This window comes from Mus pahari, chromosome 20, assembly GCF_900095145.1.
Source record: "Mus pahari chromosome 20, PAHARI_EIJ_v1.1, whole genome shotgun sequence".
Lineage (NCBI taxonomy): Eukaryota > Metazoa > Chordata > Mammalia > Rodentia > Muridae > Mus > Mus pahari.
The window spans coordinates 20,393,455-20,419,595 of NC_034609.1; positions in this window are offsets into that span (position 1 = coordinate 20,393,455).

Consider the following 26,141-nt stretch of genomic DNA (forward strand, 5'->3'; position numbering starts at 1 on the left):
TTCCGATTCTATTGTGCAGAGTCTAAAAAACCTCTTTGTTCACACTCAATGTCCTCCTCCTTCTTGCTCAGTCTTTAGTCTTTTTAAAATTCTACACTAAAAAAAAAAAATAAATAAAAAAAAAAAAAAAAAAAAAAAAAAAAAAAAAAGATTAAACTTAAAAATATACCAGGAATACAGAATGAAGAGGGGTGATTGATCTTTGAGTAGGTATCCAACAGTGCAATGGAATTCTCAAGCAGGCTCCTTTTTATTTCAAAATGGGTTTGATTCCGAGGGATTTTATAGCTGCTAAATCATGCAGTTGGCAGAGACTGTGCGTGCTTCTCACAGTTACTTTCAAAGATGTCAAATTTGGCAAAGGCAGTAGAAATACTGGGATTTTTCCGAGCTTGCTTCCCTCCACCCTCTTCTTGTAGAAAAATGCTTTAAAAATCCAGCATGCTTAGAAGCAATAGCGGACTCCAGAAGTGTACAGAATTGCTGGTTTCACAGAAAGAGCGTGGCACTCTCAGGCAGCGGGACTATACTTTGCTTGAGAATTCCATTGCACTACACTTTGGCAAAAGCCTGGCATTGGATGCTCGACACTGGAGAAAGCTCCCTTTGGATTATTGGTGGAGCTAGGTTCAGCATCAGAGCCTTTGGAGCTATGAAGCTGCTCATCTCTATCAGGACAGCTGCTAAAGAGAATTCCTAGCTCACCCAGAAGGAAGCACGTCTGAAGCTACAGCTTTGGGTTGGTTGAATACAGGCTCACACTTGCAGAGATGTACGGGGCCGTTGCAATGAGCATGGCTGGGATTTTAAATGCCTGTCTGTCACCAACAGCTCCCTAAGTGACTCACAAGCCATGGTTATACTACATATAAACAGAGATAATAGACTAGTTTATCTGGCTGTCAAAAGACTGAATGTGGCATGCTTAGGATAGAGACGTGGTGAGTGATTAATAAAAACCATTATAATTATTAGCTTTATGAAATTCAATAAATGCTATCCAAGATCAATTCAGGAAAAGGGACTATTTCTCATAAAGCTTATATTACTTTTCAAAATACAGATGATGTAACCATCCACTATATATCGGATATCTCATTTCACTGTTGTTTTGTGTGGGAGAAAGTGATACCGACTCTCGGTGGGTTATTAGATACTGCTCTGCTATTGATCATAATCAGGTTGCTATCTCTTCTCTGGACATAGAAATTAATAGTTATATCTATTTTGCTTCTAGATTCCAGCACAGTTCTTTTGATGGAATAAAACACACTATACAGAAGCAGGCACACATGTAACTGAAGGGTGCACTGAACTGGCTCAGGTAATCTACTAAGAAATTGCTCTCTTACCCACAGCAAAACATTTGTAAATCTATCCCATAATCCTTGGACATCTGTAGTTCAAACAAGCCTTGGTTATAAGGCAGGTAATCACCTGTGGTGGCGCAATTCTAATAGTATTGATTTATGACATCAAGATCTCTTTAAATACAAATTGTCAAAAATGTACCTAGCCATGTGCTAATCTCTGTGGCAAATGTTTTTTAATATTTTATTTTTACAGGATCCTGTGTCATAAGCCACTTTATTCACTATTTCCTGGTGAACAGATATTGTTATGTTAAAGGAAAATTAACTGCCCTAGACTATTGGCTATTTAATTTTTCCCCATTTAAGCAGAAACCAAATGTTTATTCTGATCTCAACTCTTTGTACAATTCCTGGCAACAGTACACTCGGTAAGTATTCTCATTTAATGTATGTGTAAGTATTGATAAGGAGATTCTGAAGTACTATAGTCTTCCTTGTCTCTGTCTCTTTTAAAGTGTAAGTCCCAAGTATACAGTATACATACATACATACATACATACATACATAATACATACATTTATACAAGCAAGGCTAAGTATGAATAATAATAATAATAATAATAATAACATACTAAGTGTTTCAACTCTGCCTGCTGGAATGGTTATAGATTGAGAAGGCCCAATTTTATAGACCGTGGGCCACCATCTTCTTTTTTCTTCAGAGAATCTCAGGATACAATTAAAAGTATAAATTTGTGTGTCCTCTATCTTTCTGTCAGGTGAAATGAGATGCTATGTTTTCAATACAGTCAAAGCACTTGTTGGTCTATTTAGCCTATACTGGCTGTCCTCTCCTACCTTCATAACTGCTGCCTCGCTAGCACAGACCCGCAGCTATTTCTTGAATCTCAGTGTCCACTGGCTCCTGCCTGGAGAGCTGTCTTCCAGCTCTCCGCACGCCCTGTTCCTTCTGCCTTTCACTGTCAGCTCATACATTATTACACCTCCCAAGAAAGACCCTCCCCACACATTGCTTCATCTGTCCTCTGCTCCCAAACTAGACTGCATGTCTTATTAATTTTGGTTGATGAACAAAATCATCTTCATTTCTGACTATGTTCCCTCCAAATGTCTGATGTTAGCTTTGAGTGGGTTAAGATTTTTCTCCCTGTATTTAAAACTGATGGAAATCTAGAATTTGTATATCTTCAGCAAATGCATATGGTACATGTTATTGCCTGAAAAAATATAATACTGGATACTCTGAGGTGCTCCAAAATACAAAAAATTGTGATTTAGAAGATCTGATGGCTCCTGAAAGAAGTGTGGCATGACACATGGCACCCAAAGACGAGTACTGAGACATAGGAAGCCATACTAGGGCAGAGGAGATTGGCAGCACAGAAAACCCAATCTTGGCATTGAGGATATTTGGACCATAAAACCTTCCAGGCAAGGTTTTAAAAAGAAGATGTTGGAGGTTGGGTGTAAAAGATACAATGGTCTCTGAAAGATGAGGAGTAATTGGGATAATTACGGAAGTTTTATCACCATTAGGGAGACAATGGCTGGGAGGACTATATTCTGAAGTCCAATAGAACACTATCTGGAAATCTGTCTGAGTGAAGACATGTATCCTAATGTTGCTTGGGGTGTGTGTGTGTGCACAAATGTTCAGTTTAGGGATTGTACGAAGACAGTGAGTAGCCTGGCAAGGAAGCAGAGCTGGAGCCACAGGCACACCATGTAACTTAGTTTTTTTTTTTTAATTAATTAATTTATTTATTTATTTATTTATTTTTGGTTTTTTTCGAGACAGGGTTTCTCTGTATAGTCCTGGCTGTCCTGGAACTCACTTTGTAGCCCAGGTTGGCCTTGAACTCAGAAATCCGCCTGCCTCTGCCTCCCGAGTGCTGGGATTAAAGGCGTGCGCCACCAAGCCTGGCTTGTAACTTAGTTTTTTGTTCCCTCATATACTTCATCTCAACCTCAGTTTCTTCTCCCTCCTCTTGTCTCCCTCTTAGCTCTACCTCTCCTCTCCCTGAGATCCACTCCTCCTCTGTTTCCCTTCAGAAAATGGCAGACCTCCCAGTTGCAATAAGTTGCAATAAGACTTTTTCAAGAAAAGATAAAATAAGAATCTAGCTAGATAGATATCTGTCATCACAAATGATTCAAATGCATAATTTTATGTAATAGCGTTCATGGGAGAGGGGAGTGTTCCTGTGTTAAAAATGACTAAATAAGACCCAAAGTGCAAGTGTACTTTGCCAAGTCCACCTTTGCTGGTACAGACAGGAGTCCCGTTCAAATATGGTGCATTTCTCTGGGCCTATAGTAATGGTTGCTTTATTTTTTCAGTTCTGAAAGTTGGAATTCTAATAGTGTTAAAAATGGTCACTAGAGGCCAGGCATGGTGGCATACACCTTTAATCCCAGCACTCGGGAAGCAGAGGCAGGCGGATTTCTGAGTTTGAGGCTGGCCTGGTCTACAAAGTGAGCTCCAGGACAGCCAGGGCTATACAGAGAAACCCTGTCTCAAAAAAAAAAAAAAAAAAAAACAAAAACAAAAACAAAACCAAAAAAACCCCCAAAAAACAAAAAACAAAAAACAAAAAAAACAAACAAAGAATGATCACTAGAATCAGGTAGGGTGGTGCATAACTTCGTATCTGAATTTGAAACTAGCCTGGTCTACAGTACAGAAAAAGGAATGGCTACTAGGTTCATAGACAAAAGGCTATTTTTTAAAAAATAATTAAAACATTGATGCAACTGCGGTCTTTTCCACAACTGAAGTCTCTCCACAATTGAACTTCATTCAGTCTAAGGACTCAGTTTCAGAACATTCAGTCCTCCATATCTTTGGGTTCCATATCAATGTATTCAACCAACAGTGGACTGGAAGTATTAAAAAATGAATCTGAATGAATCAGACCCTTTCTTTAGTCACTGCCCTGAACACAACTTAACTGTGAATGCTGTAGTTATATTATACGAGATATTATGCATAATTCACAGATGGCTCAAAGGGCCCAAGAGTCTATGTGTGTATTATATTTGCACCATTTGTATATGTATATGTGTATATGCATGGCACCATTTCTAATAATAGGACCTTGATCATTGTGGGGCAATGGGTTATGCACAGACAGCTTGGTCTCCAGTCGAGTTGAGGTTGTGAACCCTGGTAGGACCTGGTGGTGATAATTTTCACCTACATGGGATGGAAGGCGTTCCCCCATGTTTCCTGGACCCCTGGCTCCTATCGAAGTTACTGCCCCCACAGCTCCCACAGAAGAGGCTTGTGACTAGTAGTCACGTTGACAATGTCCCAAGCTTCTGACCTTCAGGCTAGATTCCTCCCAGTTACCTAGCAACAACAAGATAACAGTCCCACCATAAGCGGGGCTGCTTGTCCCCACCTTGCTCTCGTCTTCTTACTCTCTCTCTCTCTTACTCTCTAAGCTTCTACTTCTCTCTCTTTCAGCTTTCTTACTCTCTAGCTTTTCTTCTCTCTCTCCTTTTCCCCCTTCTTTCTCTTGGCCATGGCTAGTGTCTCTCTCTTTCTACCTTTTTTCTTTCCCCCTGCCTTTCTACAATAAAGCTCTAAAATCATAGACTGTCTCTGTTCATCAAGGCCTGGACTAAGGACCCTCTTCCTGTATCTCCAGGTCGAGAGTGTTGCCCCGGGGGCCCCCCATTCTGTTTTCAGCTCCTCTGCCATATCCAGTGTGAGGTGCCAGAGACTGAGAACCTGGTACTGGGGGCTGCCCCCTTGTCCACCTCCTGCTGTGTGGGGTCAGTGGCTTCACACAGCCAGATGGCCACCTGGGGCCCTGTGGAAAGCATCCAACAGTCCTTCCGTGTCTGCCTGCCCAGAGCACAGGAACTCTGGCTGGACGTGGGCTCCCTCCCTCCCCACTCTTCCCAAACAACTGCAGCCCCGCAGAGCATCAATGAGTTCTGCTATCTCTAGGGATCCTGAACCTATAGAGACCAAAAAAAATAATGATTATATTTATCCCTTCCCATTACTCTCTTGAAGATACAAACTTTATTTTTAGCTTTATTCTGTGCTGGGTAGTATTTTATCAAGTTGACCCAAGCTAGAGTCATTTGGGAAGAGGGAACTTCAGCTGAAAAAAATGCCCACAGTCGATTGGCCTGTAGGTAAGCCTGTGGGGGCATTTTCATGATTAAAGTAGATAAGGGTGAACCAGATAACTGTGGTCAAGTTGTTTTGGATGGTATAAGAAAGCAGGTTGAACAAGCCATGGGGAGCAAGCTAGGAAGCATCATTTCTCTGCAGCTTCTGCTTCAGTGCCTGTCTCCAGGTTTCTGTCTTGAGTTCCTGTCCTGACTACCCTGAGCTATGGAGTATGATTTGGGAAATATAGGATGAAGTAAATAATTTGTTCTACTTTCTTTTAGTCATGTTATTTTATCACAGCAAAAGAAATCCTAAGACAGGATTGTACTAGTTATCTCTCTCTTTGCTGTGATAAAAATACCAGACACAAGTGACCTAAGTAAGAAAGGGTCAATTTTGACTCACAGGTTTGGGTACATTCCATTGTGACCATTAAGATGTGGCAGCTAGGGTAGCACCAGCAGTGGTGGCAGGAGGGTGAGGTGGCCAGCCACACTGAATATGCAGCTGGAAATCACAGAAATGAATGTGCTCATGCATCCTTCCTTTTATTCTGGTTGAGATTTCAGCTTATAGGATGACACCGCCCACATGCATGGTCCCACCTTGGTTAAACCTCTCTGGAAATGCTCTTACAGAGGTAAGATCTTATGTGACCCTAATTCCTACTGAGTTGGCAATCAATATTAACATCAGAGGCATAATTGCTAAATAGGGCGTGGCTGTAAATAAAAGAAAAATGCATCACTCACACAGTACCTGATTATGTATTAAAGGTATCTATGGATAAGAAGGCATTGTTTTGAAAAATTAATTAATTAGATTCCTTCTGGTCCACGTCTATTACTGCAGTCTCATATTGATGCATCATCCCCTACCCCACAGCTCTACCTGGATCTCAGGAGAGCTGCTCCAACCCAGGACACCTAGGCCAGCCAATAGTAAAGACAACCAAATGGCAAAAGACAAGTGCAAGAACATAAGCAACAGAAGCCAGTGGAATATGGCACCACCAGAACCCACCTCTTCTACTACAGCAAACCCTTGATATCCCAGTTCAAAGGGCTGGAAAATCAAATAATCAAATACTAAATGTACAGAACAAGGAAAGAATATTAAAAGTTACTAGCAAAAAAGGCCAAGAAACATATAAAAGCAGACTTATCAGAACTATACCTTACTTTTCATCAGAGACTCTAAAATCCAGAAGACAGTGAACAGATGTCTTGCAAACCCAAAGAGACCACAGATAACAGCCCAGACTATTATACCCAGCAAAACTCTCAGTCACCATAGATGGAGAAATTGAGATATTCCATGACAAATCCAAATTTAAATAAAACCTTCCTACTAATCCAGCCCTACATAGGATACTAGAAGAAAAAGTCAAACAATAAAGAGGGTAGTTACACCCCAAAAAACACTAGAAATTAATCATCTCACAGCAAAACCAAAAGAAGAATCACACACACACACACACACACACACACACACACACACACACACAGAGTACCACCTCCAACATCAAAACAACAGGAAGCAACAATCTTGGTCATTAATATCTTTCAACATCAATGGACCCAATTCACCAAAAACAAAAACAAAAACAAAAAACAAAAACAAAAACCAAAAAACCAAATACAAGCTAACAGATTGGATACTTAAACAACATCCATCAAACATTTGCATGCAAGAAACCCACCTCAGCAATGTAAACATTACCTCAGAGTAAAGGGCTGGAAAAAGGTTTTCCTCGCAAATAGACCCAAGGAACAAGCTGGACTGGCCATGCTAATATCTAATAAAATAGACTTTCAGCTAAAAGTTATCAAAAGAGATGGGGAAGTATAACTTCATAGTCATCAAATGAAAAAAAATCCACCAAAATTATGTCTCATTTCTGTACAAATGAAGACACCCACATACATAAAAGCATCTTTACCAGAGCTCAAATCTCATATTGAACCCCACACAATAATATTGGGGGACTTCAACACTACACTCTCACAAATGGACAGGTCATTGAAACAAAAACTAAACAAATACAAAGTGAAACTAACAGATGTTATGAACCCAATGGATTTAACAAATACCTGCTGAAGCTTTCACCCCCCCCAAAAAGGCTGGTCTTCAACATCAACAGAAACAACAGATATTAATGATGCTTTGTTATGCTTCCAGACACGAGCATAATTGTCTTCTGAGAGGCTTTACCCAGCAGCTGACTAAAGCAGATGCAGATACCCACAGTTAAACACTGGACAGAGTCTGGGACCCTCTTCAAAGAGTTGGGCAAGGATTGAAGGCTCTGAATGGGACAGGAACCCACAGGAAGACTAACAGAGTCAACTAACTTGGACCCCTGGGAGCTCACAGAGACTGAGCCACCAAACAAAGAGAATACAACAGCTGGACCAAGGTCCCCTGCACATACATAGCAGATGTGCAGCTCAGTCTCCATATGGTTCTCCCAACAACTGGGTTGGAGCCTCTCTCCTAAAGCTGTAGCCTGACTGTTGCCATCCATTCCCCAACAAGGCTGCCTGTGTGGCCTCAGTGATTTGGATGTGCCTAATCCTTCAGAGAATTGATGCACCAGGGTAAGGTGTAGGGGGCAGATAACCAGGGAGGGACTAACCTCTCAGAGAAGGGGAGGAGGACCAGTGTTTGGGATGTAAATAAATAAAAAAATAATTAATTAAGTTTGAGGTGCATGCATTCACATGAATCACCTTTTTCCACATCCTTATTCCAGTAAGAATATTCATTCTCTTCTACTTTCTCTACTGTGAAGAGACCCAGGAACTATGGAAAGACTGGCACTGACTCTAAAGTTGTTTCCCTCTAGGAAAAACCATTTCCCTCTATGTTTCTACTTTCCTTTTCCTCCATCACATGTGACTGCCTTTGTCAGTTTACTACCAGCTTGACTAGCACAGGGAATAGTCCTACAACTTGGCTTAGCATGGCTATCAGCAGACACTGAAAATAGTTGGAAATACAGCTTCTAGGTGTTTCCTCCCAGCAGTAACACCGCGGCAATGTCCATCTGAATGCGCACCTACCACAAACCAGGCATGGTGTGGGCAGATTTGAATGTGTTATAGCTAATTCTCAACAACAGTACTGTCTCCTTCTTTCTCTATTCGCGACTTGTGATTTCAAGTTCAGATCTTGCCATGGTCACCTGGTCAGGGATGTAGTTTGGATTCAACAGCAAGCTTGCCTGTTCCTCAACTTATGCTTCTTTTACTGTGGACAAAGATGAAGTCTGCAGAAATCTCTACAAAGATGTGTGCTGCCCAGTGAGCCATGTGACGGGGGAGGGGACCCCATGCTATCTGTTAGACCAGTGAATTCCTAAGCACCAGGAAGGCAGAGAGAATTTGAGTATCAGGAGCTCCAGCTGGGAGTGTGGCCAAGCAGATGAGGTGAAGTCTCAGGGAGGCTGCAGGATAATGTAGATGTTTTCTCCATCCTTCAACAAGATACGAAGTACAATTTTACACACCCCCCCCCCCTGGAAAATGCTGTTGACACATGCAAGAAACCTGTTGTTGGGTCAAAAATTCTTCTCTGGGATCATCAGGCATCTGTTTCTCAACACTGCCTAGAGGTTAAAGCCCATTTTCCATTCTGGTACTAAAGTCTACAAGATGAGTTTAGAGTTGTATCCAGCAGGCACCTCATTCCAAACGGAACACTAAGCATATTTTCTTTCTTGTTGTCTCCTCATGCAGGCAGTCTCCTTCTGTTGCTAGCTTGAGGGGTTATCTTCTTTTAGTCACAGCACTAGGAAGGCTTTTTTTTTTTTTTTTTTTTTTTTTTTGTAGCTCTATCATAGAGTCATATGCTCCCTGATTTCTCCCTAATCCAAGCAAGCCTGCCTAGTAAAATTGCAGGCATACAAGCCCACCCCTGCCATCCTGAAACAGTATGTCAAGGCATAAGAGACTACGTGGTGACCAGAATGTCTTGTCAGCCCTGAGGCATGATGGTTCTGTGATGAGGCTTAATTTATGTAGGAAAAAAAGCAAGCTGCTAATCACTTCACTAAGGCACTCTGGGCATCCCGGCTGGAAAATGTCTTGCCGTGGAATTGTGTCCTGTGTATTCCAGGACACTCAGCTGCATTCCTGCCCTCTCTCTAGCCCTGGAAGGCAAAGGCTCACCCCCAGTTAGCCCTCACTGTCCTGCTGTCTCTCTAACTCCATCCCTCACCCCCATGCATGTAATGTTTGGAATAGTTAGGTTTCTTATTGCATTATTAGTCATATGAATGGTACTTAGGTAGTTTTGTGCATTAAACGTTGAAAAGAAATTTTTGTTTGTATACTTCTAACGATTACCTTAAAGATAAAACTCAGGGTTGTATAAACTCTGAAATCTGTGCAATTACTTGAAACCATCTGGAGTGAAACCAACCCGCAGTCCTGACACACCTGCCCTGAAACTCGCTGATGGAAAGCCAGAGGAAGGGGGAGGGAGGAACTCTTCCACCTTCAGGAAAAATGAAAGCCCATGAATAAATTGCTTTTAGCTCCTGAACAATTCTGCCTTCTGGATTTCCATTCAAGGCAGCAATAAATGCTTCTTTCAATTGCTCTCCACTTCGCATAATGGCACAGGGTCAGAACAATAGCAAGGAGGTCTTGTGTGCAGAGAGGCAGTTTACAGATTAGATGCACTGATGCCAAATACGAAGGGTCCAGTTTCCCTTGAGGACTGGCACTTGTCTTTCCTTTCTCAGTAGGATTACAATGCTCATCACCCCACACCTATCTCTCTCTCTCACACACACACCCTTCTCTCATACACATCCCTCTCAAACACACACACACACACACACACAAACACACACCTCTCACACGCATTTCACACACATAAAGCTCTCTCACACACATAAACCCACATACACCAAAACCGCAAATACACTAACAGACATACACACCACACAGCACATGTATAACTCATCAGACTGCCATTACACACATCCTACACAATATACACACATAGATACACGCATCACACACCACATATATACACACACTAACACACACAATCACATACACACCATATACAAATACATGCACACACACAGCACATACAGAGACACATAGTGGCACACAGTCATTCCCATAACATACACACACAGCACACATGCATGTGTGCACACACCCACCACACACACACCTCCACACACTGTCTGTTTCAGACTCTCCAGAGGATGCTAAATGCCAAGCTCATCAAACACTCTTATCCTCTGAACTCCCACTGTCCTCAGGGCTTGGCCATGGGAAGAGATCTGGATCAGAGGGGCTCACTTGCCATTTTAACAGACAAAAGCATGATATACTGGGTCCTTGAAGACTTCTTTTTTTTCCTCACTAAGACGTCAATATCTTTTTCCTTGAGGCAATGTGCACTGAACTATAATTCTGTTATGTACTTTTCCACTATATTGTTTCATACGTTTTTTTTTTAAATCAGCCTGTGAATGTGAATGATGAAATGACTGTGTATTCAAATTTCTATCTCCAGAGCCCGGGAAAGGCTGTGAGATGTGGTTGGCCTCTCCTCTCTGCTCAGTGTGAAGAGAGGGAACGCTAACTCATAACTAAGTCCATGTTTCTTCCTCTCATTCTCCGTTTCTTTGTTTCCTTGGGCATCACACTCTGAAATTCTCATACGGTCTTCCCCAGAGATCATCAAGCTTCCTTAGTCTATATCATCTTCCTGAATGATTTGATCTAGTCCCCGATTTAAAGATAGAGGCTGTTGTTTTGCTAATCTCCGATCATTTTTCCCACCCTAACTAGTCCCTTGCCATGCTTCAGGTATTCTCACCGCCGTACCTTGTCCACTATCTGTAAGCTTAGATTGTTGTTTGTTTTTAAACTTACTTTTAATAAGGGTTCATAAACACTTCAACACCCCCCTCTAGTCCACCATCCAAAGGCAGGGGAGAAAGGATGGTAAATAGTGCCAGGGGATGTGGGCCTGTCTAGAAGTAGTTATTTGAGGTGATTCCCATCTGTGTCAGGACACCAGTAGTCCAGTTGAGTCAGGATATCAGCCACAAATCAGCAGTTGGTGACATGATCCAGCAGAAACAGCCAGGCCTCCACTGAATCAGCACGAGTCAGCGGGAGTGGCCAAGACCTCAGGAGATGTTCTTTGCCCTGCCTCTCTCAATGAATTGAAGATGGGAGACACAGGAAGCATTGCGAAGCTAGCTATGCAAATCACTGTCTGTTGAGTGCTGTTTATACTCTCTTCAAACATCACGTGTCCTCCCATGTGTCTTGCCTTAGCAAACACCACATGGGCCTGCATCACGTGACATATCTAGAATCTTCCACTTCAACTCTTAGACCTTTAATATTTTGGCTCTCAATGAACGGCCCCATTAATATCCCAGACACTTGGTCCCCACAAGCCTGCATTCAGCATTGATTCTTCTTTCTGCTCAGCTTACATTCTAAGCCCTTCCCTGTTGGTGTTTTTATCATTATCCTTCTAGTAACTGTTCTTGGTACCTTTCTTTAGACTCTTACCATTTTCTCTGATTCCAAACATCCTGAAAATTCAACTTTCTTCTTATAGCCAGAAATCAAACTTAACTCAAACTCTGATGTATCCTTCCCCACCTAAAGCTTTTTTTTTTTTTTTTTTTTTTCCAATGGAATAAAGTCTAACACCCAATCCTGGATTGGCCCCGGTCTGCTGTGCTTTTTTAGCCCCACATGTCCTAGTGTGTTCTGCTTATTTTTGCTGTGTTGGAAGTTGCCTAATTCTATCAACTGCCCAGCCTTTTATTATGCCTGATTCTGTGTGTTGGTATTCTGTCTGGACTCCACCCCTACAGTTCCTGGCAGCTGCCAGGTATGCTCCTCCCCACAGTTACCTGGCAACAGCCAGGTAGGCTTGGCCCAGTAGGAAAGGGACTGCTGGGCCCCTCCTCTCTCTCTTAGGCTCTTAGGCTCTTGCCTCTCTCTTGCCTCTTGCACCCTTGCTCCCCCTCTTTCCTCCCCTCTCTCCACATAGTCATGGCCAGCCTCTACTTCTCTACTCTCTCCTCCTCTCTGCCTTTCTCTGCCTCTACTACTCTCTTAACTCCCCTCCCCATGTCCTAAATAAACTCTGTTCTGTTCTATACTATACCAGTGTGTGGCTTGTCTCTCAGGGGGGAAGGATGGGTCTGCTGAAGCACCCCCTCCTCCCACACCCTGCTAGAACATATTCTTATAGCTCTTTCTCTTTTTATGATCACAACACTGTGGGTCAGAAATTCAGATAACAGGAAGGCTGTTTTTTTTTTTTTTTTTTTTTTTTCCTGATTCACATTATCTGGGGATTTAGCAGAGACTCAATGGCTAGAGGTGGCTAGAAGGCTCATTTCCTGCCAATGATGGTATGACTCACAAGCTATGACTACTTGCCAGGCTGCCTGTATTATACTGGGTTGCTTTTACAGCATGGAGTTTTTATAAAATTGAACTTTTCTTTTATAATATTTATGACTCAATGCTCTGGACATGAGCATCTTATTGAACAGGATGGAAGCTGTGTGGTCTTTTATGAGTTACATGGATCAATTTAGCAGTTCTCTGCATGTCAGAGCAGTTCATAACCTGCGATATAGGAAGAACTTATCTAGCTTTTTGTCTCTGTTTCTTCGCTCAGAGCTTTAAAATTTCTTAGAATTTTCTGAGTGATCAGAGTGTCTATTGTTATTCATAATAGGCCCTTAAAAACGTGAATTTATGTTAAAGCATAAAGGATTAGTTCACTGTGGAGGTAGCTTTTTGGATGGAGACTCATTGCCAGAAAAAAGCAGTAATGTGATTAGGGAAGTGGAGCTTTTAGCCCCACCCGTGAGCTCTGGAGAGGGAAGAAAGGCTTGAAGAGTCAAGTTCAATAATGTAGCCAATGATATGCAATGAGGCTTTGAAAGAAAAAAAATAAAAGTGCTAAATCATGAGATTGATTGTATTTCCTGATTGGTGGACGTAATGATGTACTGGGCTGCATACTGAGTTCCCAGAGAGCTCCTGCTCTGGTACCCCCCCCTCCCCCCAGTCTTTGCTTATGCCCCTGTTTACCTGGCTACTCATTATTTAAATATTTATAATAAAATGATGGCAGCAGGTACAGTGATTTCCTGAGTTCTACCATTTGTTCTAGCAAATGACCAAATCCAAAAGATGTCTCCCTTTTACTGGATGGTAGGATGCCTGGTTGGTACTAAAGAAATCATAAACCTACCCAGATTCAAGAATGCAGACATCCTTGAGGGGAGGGTTTCCAGTGCTCCAGGCTTTAAAGTCAGGGCCCTTTGTCTGTGTACTTTATGAAGTACATAGTCATTATGTATGCTTATTGATTTGCATGGTCTTCTACAAATCCATACCTTAATTTATTGCATTTCTTTTTCTATATTGTGTTTTCCAAAATTTCTACAAATAACAGCATGTATACACAGAATGTTTCTTGGTCCTATCTATCCTCTTTGCCCTTTCTCCAGCTTTCTTCCAGCAACATATTTCTCATCTCTCTCTTAACTTTATGCATTTAAAAAAAAACTCTCTAACTCCAATCAATGATACCCATATGAACATGTGTAGGGTTATCCATCCTCAGGGGCATAGACAACCTTAGTAGTTGCCCCTTAGTATTGTGTTTTCCATCCTTACCTATTTAATGGACAGCAGGGAACATGTTTTTCTCGTATTTCCCATTAATGCAGCTTTGAAGGAGATAAAGATGCTGGATGACAGAAAGAAAGGAACTACCACTGACTGGATAGTTATCACCTGGCACATCCCTTTTCTTTCGTGTCCTCTTTAACTCTAGGACCCCTTACCTAACACAAGTGGCCCTACATCTCACAGATGAGCCAAGTGGAATCCAGAGGCTTCAAGCCAGTTGCTTAGAGTCATACAGCTGGCATAGGTGGAGCAAACCTGGACGTAGACACAAACATTTCTGATCCCAGAGTTCCTCTACCAGCTTCAATTCCTTGTAGAAAGCCCACCATGTCACCTCTGGTCCCCCTGTAAAACAAGATTGCAGGTTGCTGGTGCTTTCATCCAGTCATGCTAAGAACAGATGATCATGAAGAAGCAAGGGCTCTTTTGCCTCTTCATCTCCTTCCTCCCCCTGCTAGTCTCAATAACACTTATGGAAGAATAGAAGGAAGGATTGCGGGCCCAAAGGGGATAGGACCTCCACAGGAAGATCAACAGTCAACTAACCTGGACCCTTGGGGCTCTCAGAGACGGAACCACCAACCAAAGAACACATATGGGCTGGATGTACGCCTCCCAGAATATATGTAGCAGATGTGCAGCTTGGTCTTTATGTGGGGCCCTAACAACTGTAGCAGGGGCTACCTCAAAAGCTGTTGTCTGTACGTGGGGTATGTTCTTCTAGGTGAGCTGCCTTGTCTGGCCTCAGTGGGAGAGGAAGCACCTAGCCTTGTAGATACATGAAGTGCCAAGGTAGGGAAACTCCCAGTTAGCCTTACCCTCTCAGAGGAGAAGGGAAGGGGGTATAGGGGAAGGACTGTGACGGGGGTGACCAAAAGGTGGGCAGTGAGTGGGAGGTAAAGTGGAGGAATTTTATGTTCTTCCCAAATATAAAGCATATCAGCAGCTACAGCATGAGGAAAATTTAACAGCACCTATGCTGTTTTCTTTCTCTCCAGAGTCTGCTTAAAACAAAGTAAGGGAAGTTTATGGACAGTGTCTTTTCTCATCACTGGCAAAACAAACAAACAAACAAACAAAAATCAAAAATACCCTCCCCCAAACAAACAAACAAACAAACACCCCCCCCCCCCACTGTCCCACTATCTATAGCATGGTGCATTAACTTCTGGCTTTGATGCTGTAGGATCTTGGGCATAGGAGTGGGGTTTCCAGTGGGGGTGAAGGGTGCAGGTTGGGGTGGGATGTCATTGTGTTTTCCTGTCATGAAACCCAGTGAATATTATCCTGACTCTTGTCAGAATGACCAGGTAGCCTCAGCCAGGCTAACTATATTAACTGTAATTATGGAGTCAGGAGCTGAGCCACTCAGGCACAAAACCTTTTAAAAATATATATATACGCAAATGTGCATTTGTATATATTTTATATAAGCTAAGCTAACCCTTCCTCCCTCAAAGAGTACTGTCACCTAAGCTCAGATTGCTCTATTATAATCAATAGAACAGAGAAGCTTTCTATCCAAGGCTTATAGGTTTCAATTACTTCAGGGGACAATCTGGCCAGTGAAGATAGAAAATTTGCCTCTAAGTAGCAGTTGGGAAGAATTTCAGGCCTTATGGAGGATGGCACAAAGGATCCTTACCAATATATTTTCCCTTCTCAAAATATGGGACACCCATAAAAGGAGCGTGCGTGCATGTGCGCGCGCGTGTGCGTGTGTGTGTGTGTGTGTGTGTGTGTGTGTGTGTGTGTGTGTCTTCAGTGATTAAATAGTAAATGTACAGGAATTATATTTTTAGTCATCCTCAGTTGTATCTAGAGAGCCTTTTATACAAATATATAAAAGAGCACTTAACCAGCAGATCTACTCATTTTACAGATCCTAAACTTTTAGATCATTTTATTTTTTGTAGTAGACTTGGTAATGTTAAAAATAAAATGATAATAATGGTGAGAAAAACTTAACTTACTATTTCTATTATCAATAAAATTGCTATTATAAAAATTAAGTTGATATGATAATAACGGTGAGAAAAACTTAATTACTATCTATATTATCAATAAAATTTCTATTATAAAGAATTAAGTTGATAACAAGCCATGTGTCTTTTACTGCCCCCTATGTATTCACCTGCTTTGTTCTTATGATTGGTCCTCCAAGGTCAGTACTACATCATCCTAGCAACTGGAGGAGTCATAAGGATACTGGTAATTCTAGTGAATAGACATGGGGACGATCCTGAAGGAAATGGGTAGCTCTGCATTTAAATAAATACCTAGACCTAATTAAATGTACATAGACTATAGGTGACTGTCTATAGCTGTATATGTACAGAAGCAATATGTGTGGCTTAAAAGTGAACCATCAGTAGAGACTGTCTTAGTCAAGGTTTCTATTCCTGCACAAACATCATGACCAAGCAGCAGTTGGGGAGGAAACGGTTTATTCGGCTTACACTTCCACATTGCTGTTAATCACGAAAGGATGTCAGGACTGTAACTTAAGCAGGGCAGGAAGCAGGAGCTGATGCAGAGGCCATGGAGGGATGTTCTTTGCTGGCTTGCTTCCCCTGGCTCGCTCAACCTGCTCTCTTATAGAACCCAAGACTACCAGCCCAGAGATGGCACCACCCACAAGAGGACCTGCCCCCATCCCTGCTTGATCACTAATTGAGAAAATGCCTTGCAGCTGGTTCTTGTGGAGGCACTTCCCCAACTGAAGCTCCTTTCTCTGTGATAACTCCAGCTGTGTCAAGTGACACAAAACTAGCCAGCACAGAGACAGAAGGTCCTGGTTCTTAATTTGCTTTTGAGGACTAGTAATAGAGCCAATGTGTAAAAGTGGGGAAAACTGAATTAAAATAGAACTGACATGAGAATCAGGATGGCTGCCTCTTCAGTTGGCTCCAGTGATTATTGGGACAATAAGTTTTACAAGTTGTTTGTAGGCGTGGCTACAAGGGGACACACAGGCTGAGGACTCAGCTGTGTTCAGGCCTCTTATGCCTGGGGTAAGATGAAGAAGCTGAGAGAAAGACAGATACTAACAAATGAAGAGAGAAAATGGGGGGGGGGGACAAAAGGCAAGATGGGGCTGGTTAAATCCAGCCCTGTGCAAAGTGGTATCAAGTTTGAGAGATATTCAGACCAGTTTGGGTTGTTAGGGATGATGTCATCTGTATGAGAAAGAACCAGACCAACCCACATGTGGAAACCTTATTTTGCTATTAAACCCCACAGACAGAGTACAATAAAGGCCATGATCTCCAAGAAGTAGGGCTTAGTAGCCTTCACTGAAGAGTGAAATCATGTGGGGATTAAATAGAGAAGATAGAATTTGGGTCAGGTTTGTATAGGTCTAGGTCTATGGGAGTTGTTAGCACATCTGAAACAAAAGCTAAATGGGGGATTTTCCTGCCCCATCAAACTTATGGACAGCACCTTAGATCAGCGACTACTAACGGAATTAACAGTTTGGCAAATCCCTAGATAGATTCTTATGCATCTTTAAAAAGAAGTATAGATGCAACTGGGAAAGCCTGCCACCGATCGATACGTTGATGTGTCTTCTAACGCCTCAATCCTAATTGGTCTCTGTCGGTGTGTGCAAGCCCTGTAAATAGTTGTTCATGGATCAGATTTACATAATCAAAGCTTGATAGTCCATGGAGCTATGGAGCACTGTGCTTTGACTTAGGATGAAATAGATAGAATGCCATCTCTTTCAACAGTTAGGTAAAATAAATATTTATGATCACTTAAAAATGTTTAACTGCCGAAAAATACAGCAGTCGTTAAGACAAAGGAGACGATTGGTCAGGGGAGGCACCAGGCATGGAGGACTCAGGAGCTTGGGTCAGCTGCACGGTGAAGCAACAGTTAGAGAATCCTATTGTTTGTTAAGCCGTCAATGTGTGGACTTTCTACACAAGCAAATTTCCAACCTCAGGATCTCTGTTTTTAATTTATGGTACAATAAAATTGTATCTATTTGTGGCATATGGCATGATATATGTGCATATTTTAGAAGGCTAAATGAAACTAGATAGCAAATATATATATATATATATATATATATGTATTTATGTACATATTTACCTCAGTTGTTGTGAGGGCCTTTAAAATAATTTCTTTTAGGAAGTTTTTATATTCAATAAATAATTTTCTATAGTTACTGATCTCTTGAATTTATTCCCCTTACCTAAAATTTTGTATTCTTTTTTTCTTCTTCAGAAAAAAATGTTTCCAAATTAAGCCACTATCTTCAGCATAAAATGTTTATTATTATTATTATTATTATTATTATTATTATTATTATTATTATTTTGCCTGTTCTTATTTGTAGAGATGTGCAATCAGAGCTCACACCTGAGTGTGCAGACCTGTATTTAGATGGGCTGGTCAGGTCAGTGAGAGTAAAAACTGTCAAGCCTTACTGAGCATTTACTGAAATGTAACTGACAGGTGACAGAACCAATATTTGAAAACACCATTTAGTTACTTGGTTTTCAAGCATCAAGTAATTGTGAGATAAGTATCCATCAAAGAATACAGGCAAAGTCTGTACTCTGAATCACAAGTCACTTTCTTAATTTTTTATCATATGGAAGATAAATGGTCAGTATAGACCTGTGTATCCAATAGTTTCTAGACCAACATAAACTAACATTGACAGCATTATAGTTTCTCTTAGATGCCATCTATGGCATTCTTCTCAATACATCCATTTTCTCTCCTTCTTTCTCTCCCTCTCTTTATCCTTTTGCAGCTTATGTCCTATGTGACCTAGGCTGGTTTTGAATTTGTGTATCTGTAGTTCAGGCTCATGATCCTCCTGCCTGAGCCTCCTAAGTGCCAGGACTATAGACAGGTGCTAGAGTTTTATTTCTATCTCATGGTTTGATCATTCAACTGCCCTGTAGAGACTGCACAATGTTTTGAATCCGTGAAGTCTTTCTGTGGCTATTTTATATTGCTGTAGTAAGGTTTACTTGGTTACAGGTGAATGAATACAGTTCTCATTCAGTATGTACTTGGAAATAGGACCTAAGAGCTTGAAAGACAAGACTGAAACTCAAGATGGAGTAGACGCAGAAGAAAAGACTGGGAAGAATAGACCCACTTAGATCAGACCTTAAGGCCAACATTATCATCCAGTGTCCAGAATGGGGAAAGAGTCCAGACTTTTTCTGCTTTGAAGCTAACAAGTTCATTTGTCAAAGGATCATGGATCATGCAGAAAGCTGTGACAAAGGATGTTTGTTCCCCTGGAATGTGAAGCCCATGTTAATTTATGCTGTTTATCTCCTTACCCATCAGGGGCCTCAAAAGAGCCCCAATGAACTCTGAGTGCCAGTGTGTCACGGGAATGGGACTCTGGGATGCTGGATTTATCATCTTGATAGTGAGTGGAAAGAGACCTGTTTTTGACCAGGAGTGGGGACAAAGGTGTAAGAGACATATCACCTAGTCCTCAAAGTTAGTTCCTATAAGCACACCACTCAAAATCATGTGGAAAAAGGCCAGAGACTTGAAATCTTAACACAGCTTGCAAGAATATGCAGAGATGCACAATCCATGGCTGACTGCCTTTCCTAAACCTTACTATATGGCTTTGACAATTCTGAGATGGGCATATGAGTATTTGTTATGAGTTACACAATCTAAAACTAATGCAGACTTTACTCCCCAAATTCACTGGACTGTGGTGTCTAGAGGTGAGACCTTTAGGGTTAGTCATTGAGTAGAAACCAACAGCTGAATTATAGTTTCTTGTATGACCACAGAGAAAGACCTGAGCATACACATGTGATCTCTGTCTTACCTTGAGACTCTGCCAGCAAGAAGACCACATCAGAGTCAGCCACTCAACCTTGAGTAAGAACTATTAAGCAAAACAAAGTTCTCCCCTCTTTTTTTGTGTGTGTGTATTTGTGTGCTCATGTATGCACAGGTATATGTGTACTAGTAGATATGGGTGTACATGTAGGCTTGTGCATTTAGAGGTCACAGTTTGGTGTCAAGGATGCTCCTCATTTGTTTTCCTATCTATCTATCTATCTATCTATCTATCTATCTATCTATCTATCTATCCATCTATCCATCTATTTTCTATGTATCTATCCATCTGTCTATTATGTATGTATGTATGTATGCATGCATGTACCTATCATCGATCTATCTATCTATCATCTATCTATCTATCTATCTATCTATCTATCTATCTATCTATCTATCTATCTATCTATTTTTCTAATCTATCATGACAGTTTTTCTCACTGAATCTTGGACATTCTGTTTCATCTAGACTGGCTGGCTAGCTTACTCCAGGGATCCCCCCATCTCTGCCTCTCCAGAGCTGAGATTATAGATCTTGATGCTTCTTCTGGCTTTTAAAAAACTTTGGTGCTTTCTTTATTTCTTCCTTGACCAACTTATCATTGAGTAGAGCACTGTTCAGTTTCCACATGTATGTGGGTTTTCCATTGTTTTTGTTGTAATTGAAGACCAGCCTTAGTCCTTGATGTTACTGAGTCTGTCTTTCAGACAGAAGACACTAGACTCATAGAACACTCTGGGGTTCTCTGGGGTCATCTGTGTGTGTGTGTGTGTGTGTGTGTGTGTGTGTGTGTGTGTGTGTGTGGCTGCTAGATATTTTCTTAGAAGGCTTGTACAACATGACACTCAAGGCCAGTGTTCCTACCATACCAAGGATTTCATTTGTGACTTAGGAGGTATTATAGTTTCATGCAGCCTTTCGTTTTCTTTTTCTTTTTTTTTTTTTTTCTTTCTTTTTCACTTGTATCCCACAACAACATACATGGACCTAGGAGTCTCTTGTTTTTACAGATCTTGAACTTGATTGTCAGCTCTGAAGTTCCTTCCCTGCTCTTTCCAGGGGACAGCCCCAGCAGCACACAGCAGGTGGTGCCTAGGAAAGAGAGTTAGGAGGGAAGGGTCCCTAATTAAGCAAATGAGTAATGCTGAATGGTCCAGGGGCAGCACCGTCCTTATGGCCAATGCAAATGTGACCTTCCAGAGGCCAGAGCATGGAGCTCTTAGGGGTTTAGCTGTCACAGCTGTAATCACTCAGGGACTTGGGGAGGACTGCAGGGAGACCCTTGTTCTCTGGGCAGAAACTGCAGGCCTGGTCTTCAAAGGCCCACTGCTGTTCTGTGTGTTCAGAAGCAATTTGGAAAACACTGTCATGTCAACTTTATTTCCTAGCTCTCTAGGGGGACTCAGTGGTTGCCCATAAATAATGCCGCAGGAGGCTCAATGGAACTGTAAGGCATTTTGTATACCAGACTTAACTCTAAAATGTGTAGGAATCAGATTTTTAAAGGAATTTTATTATATAAAACTTATTGACACTTTTCCTATTTATTTTTATAAAAATAAAAATGCATATTCATTGCAGGAAAGCTTGACAGTGTGAACAAGCATGAAGCAAATGAAAATTCTCTGCTAACTAACTCAGGCTTCACCTTATAGTCACTACATAATTTAATGCCATGTTCTCAAGGATGTTCAGATCTGCCTCTGTTTGGTAGAATGTACTTTTTAGGAGGTTATGCACTTGAAGCACTAGTTATTTTCTGAGACATCAGTATCTTAAAACTCACAGTTGCTTGTACCATGAGTTCATAAGGTCAAATTTTGTGACTGCAAGTGCTATGAATACTTGAGTTCCTGAGTGCATAGGTCAGGACTTCAGCATTTTACTCTTTACTGAATTTACTGACCAAGTCATTTTGAGGACATACTATGTAATGCATCGCTCTTAACTGTAAAATATTTACTCTCCATAAGATGTTGCCCACTGGGTGCAACGTCTACCTCTGGCACTCCAAATGCTCAAGGAAGGACTGAAATGGTGATGAGGAAGGAATGGATATATCAAAGGAAATTCTGTTGGAGGCCTTAGTCATTCTCTCTCCCCAGGGGATGTTTTATAATTGACATTTTTAATTTTCACAGTGGGAGGTTGGATGGGCCTCAGCATACAGTGGATAAAAGCCAGCTGTGTTCCTAGACACCCTCCAACACACAGGGCATCTTGCCACATTGAAGCATTATCTAACTGCCAATTTCCAAAATGCCAGCGGTGCCTGGGCTGAGATACCCTGATTTGGCATACAGGTGGGCATGTGTCATTGGCCTCTTGAGAAGAGTAGGAAAGTGGAGGAGACTCATGATGTGCTAAGTGAATACCTACAGGTCAGACATGAAGGGTTCTTATGTGCAGATAAGTGAGGTTATAAAGTGACAAGGAACAATCTCTTTTATTAAGAAAAAAACCCTTGCCTTCTTTTCTTGGCACAGATGGTCTTAGGCTCATAAATCTGCCATTCTTTCAGTAATCACATGAAGAAAGGGGATGATTTAAAGCAGTTATAAGGTTTATCTTGCAGAAGGAAAGTGTGGGTGTCTGAAGAAGGATAGTAAACATAAATTCTGTTTTACATCTGAGCAGTGAAGCCATTTAGTGTATAACATGACTTCCACCTTAACTGTGGCAAAGAAGGAGGTGTAACATACTACGATGACTTTAAATGATTGACGAGGGTTTCTGTTAAGGAAACACAAAGGCCTCTGCAGAGCCAGGACTTTCTGATATGCCATAATAGGATTTTTACTGTTTCTCTCACAGTCAAATACAGTTCAGTAGTAGAGACAGATTGTTCTCCTATATTAGTGATTTCTAGGCTGCCTGTCAGAATCCTTTATTCAAAGAGACAGATTTATATTTCACAAGGAAATAATTTCTAAAGCTTTCCCATTAATGGCTTTTCATTGAGAGAAAAACCAGATTAAATAGTTTCACCCATAGATTGAGAGATTAGCTGGAATGAGCTCAGTGTGTGAAATATTGCAGTGATAATTTAAAGAAGGGACAATATTTTAATGCTGTGAAAAATTACTGGTTTTCTTACATACATTTCTGCTTACATTTTGCTTTGGTATTTTTTTTTCCTTAGCCCCAATATCACCTGGTAGAAAAAAAAAATCCCAAACAATTTGACTTCCAAAGCATTTAAATGTTGATGCAATAAACTTTATCAGCATCCACACACACACAGGAACACCCCTGTTTCCACTCTTGGTACCCACAGCAAGTCATTTCCACAGGCAAAAACTCATAAACTGGAAAAATGTCACTGTTTGATTCAAACAGCTCATTTCTTCCCCCTCTTTCTCCTTATTAATTAACTTTTCTATCACAAGCCCTTTATGTAGCCAGATCATGTGACTACAGCTCCAGGCTGGTCTCAGGCACTGTCCAATGTGCTGAATGATAGAAGTAACTGCTCGCATGAAGATTTTGTGTATGGAGAATTGTGTGGGACCTGTTAGGAAAATGACTAGATCATTTTTATTTTCCTATTGATGCCTTTTTATTCTGTGTCATAGCTCATATCTCTGTGACATTGGCTGATCTTTTTAAGTTTATCAAATTCTTTTCTAGTTTAATGTCAAATTCCTCACTGAAAATGCTCTTCTTTAATAAACATTGAACTTAGATCAATAAATAATCACTCATGAAGGCCAATATATCAATTATATAAAATATATTATATATACATATATATATTTATATAGACACACAAATATGTGTATATACATGCTTGCTTATGAGTGTTTAAACATTGTAGTAAATTCCATTAATTTGTACAATATATATTAATAGAATAAAGTACTTGAATGAAGCAACTACATTAGACTAAGCACATACTAGACAGCAGAAAAAATGAGGTATAGTAAAGCATGAGTTCTACTATCGAAGAATTAACAACAGGAAAGGCAAAAATGAACTCAACTATTAAGCTAAAGGATGCCTGTTATCCCAGTGCACTATAACAGGAGAAAACTTCTTGCCAAACTTACCGGTGAACACACATGCCTTTGCAAATGTAAGGAGGTTGGTCTATATAGCTATGTGAAATATCTGGGTAGAAAACCTTCCACTTGTCTTCAACCTAGTTTTATGCTCTTCTATCTGTGTTATACATGAGAGGCTAATGTGTAGAGACTATATCTATGGGGAAAAAGAGGGCAGGCAGGGAGTGAGCTGTGGTATTTAACCCCTGCATTTTTACTGCAAGCTTGTTTTCCTTTTCATCTGAAACTTTTGGTAGGCATAGGGTGGCGCTCTAAACACAGCCCCACTAAGTTTAAGCAAATGCTTAATATCCTTTCAGCCCTAGGGCTGGATATATATGTATATGCCACAGAGTCTGTGCCTCCTCTTTCCTTACATTTAAAGTAGTCCCTTTGTTGTCTTAAATTATTTTAATATAAAACTTCACATGTTTTTAGTTCTGATCCTACTCGATTCTGATCCCATATTATCTTTTAGGAGTATGTCACTATAAGGAATCCTTATTGAATATGTGCTGCATATCTGATAAGTATTATGCAAAAAATGTTTTCCTAATTTTAGTGACAAGAAATAATTTTTTTTAGAAGAGCTTATGGGACTTTAATTATTTGTATGAATGTTTTGCTTGCATGTATGTGTTGCAGAAAATATTAAAAAATGAACTAGCACGTTTCTGCATTTGTGCCAGCAACTCTCTGCCCCAGCAGCCTTTTATTATCTCATGGAGATTCTCTGGCTGGTAGCTCCCGAAACTCTCCAGTCAGCTAAGTTCCCACTGGCAGATTGTTACTACACCAACCCTGTTTTTCAAATCACCCACGGCATTTGGTGTGCACCTCAGGCAAACCCATGCTTTACTACTGTACCTTTTTCTCTTGAACTCAGATGAGCTGCCCTGTGAAGGAAGACACAACACAAGCTTAGTTCCGAAATGATGGTTACTCAATTGTTGGGCACAGCAACTAAAGTCCTAATATTGTAAGCCTTATTAAATCTAAATCCTCTGGTAGCAAATCCTGATGGGTCCACCATTGAAACCAGGAGACATTAATAGCTACATCTTGTCCTCACGCTATCCCTGTCCAAAAAGGCCTAACTCTCTCCTGCTTCCTCTCTTCCTTTGTTTTAACCCAGAAGTTCTGCCTACTTGCCCAGTGATTGACTCCTTTATTCATTAGGGGATTGGTTTATAAGTAGTCACCTTTGAGTATGACTCACTCCTTGTCCGTAACCCCTCTCAGGAGAGCAGAATTAGCATCAACATACAAACAGCACCAGGCCCATCCACAACATGTATATATGAACATTTTTTGCATGCCTGATGTCCAAAGACACCAGAAGAGGACATCAGGTCTCCCAGAACTGGAATTACTTATGATTGTGAGCCACTGTGTGGATGCTGGGAACTGAATCTAAGTCCTCTACCAGAGCATCCAGTGCTCTTTAACTACAGAACCACCTTTCCTGCTCCAATATAGTATTTCTTAATGTTTGACTTTTGAAGGATAAGTACATAAGATATTTTTGATTCTTTAAGTGTCAAATTTAATGGGATGGTTTACACATTTCATGTCAAATTCTAACTATATATAAGCCTATTAAGTTGTATAGATTTGGTGTTTTCTTAATTTTGGTGTGTGATTGATGTTTTTATTTCTTTGCAAGATTTTTAAGGTTAACATTTATTAACAATAAAACAAAAATACTTTTATTTTATTTGTGCATCTCTCTCTCTCTCTCTCTCTCTCTCTCTCTCTCTCTCTCTCTGTGTGTGTGTGTGTGTGCGTGTGTGATATGTAAAGGTTCCCAGAGGGCAGAAGAAGGTGCTGGATCTTTTAAAGCTGGGCTTACAGGCATGTGGCACCATGCCTGGCTTTGAGCTCTACTCTAATTAATTACTCAATGAGTTGTTATTTCTCCATGGAAGCTTTCTTTCAGTCTTTGGATATTACCAAAGGCTTCAGCCTCCAGAGAGAGAGAGAGAGAGAGAGAGAGAGAGAGAGAGAGAGAGAGAGATCTAGGAAATAAATTTGGAGGTTAGAGGGACTCAGGCATAATATGAGGTAGTGCCTAAGATAT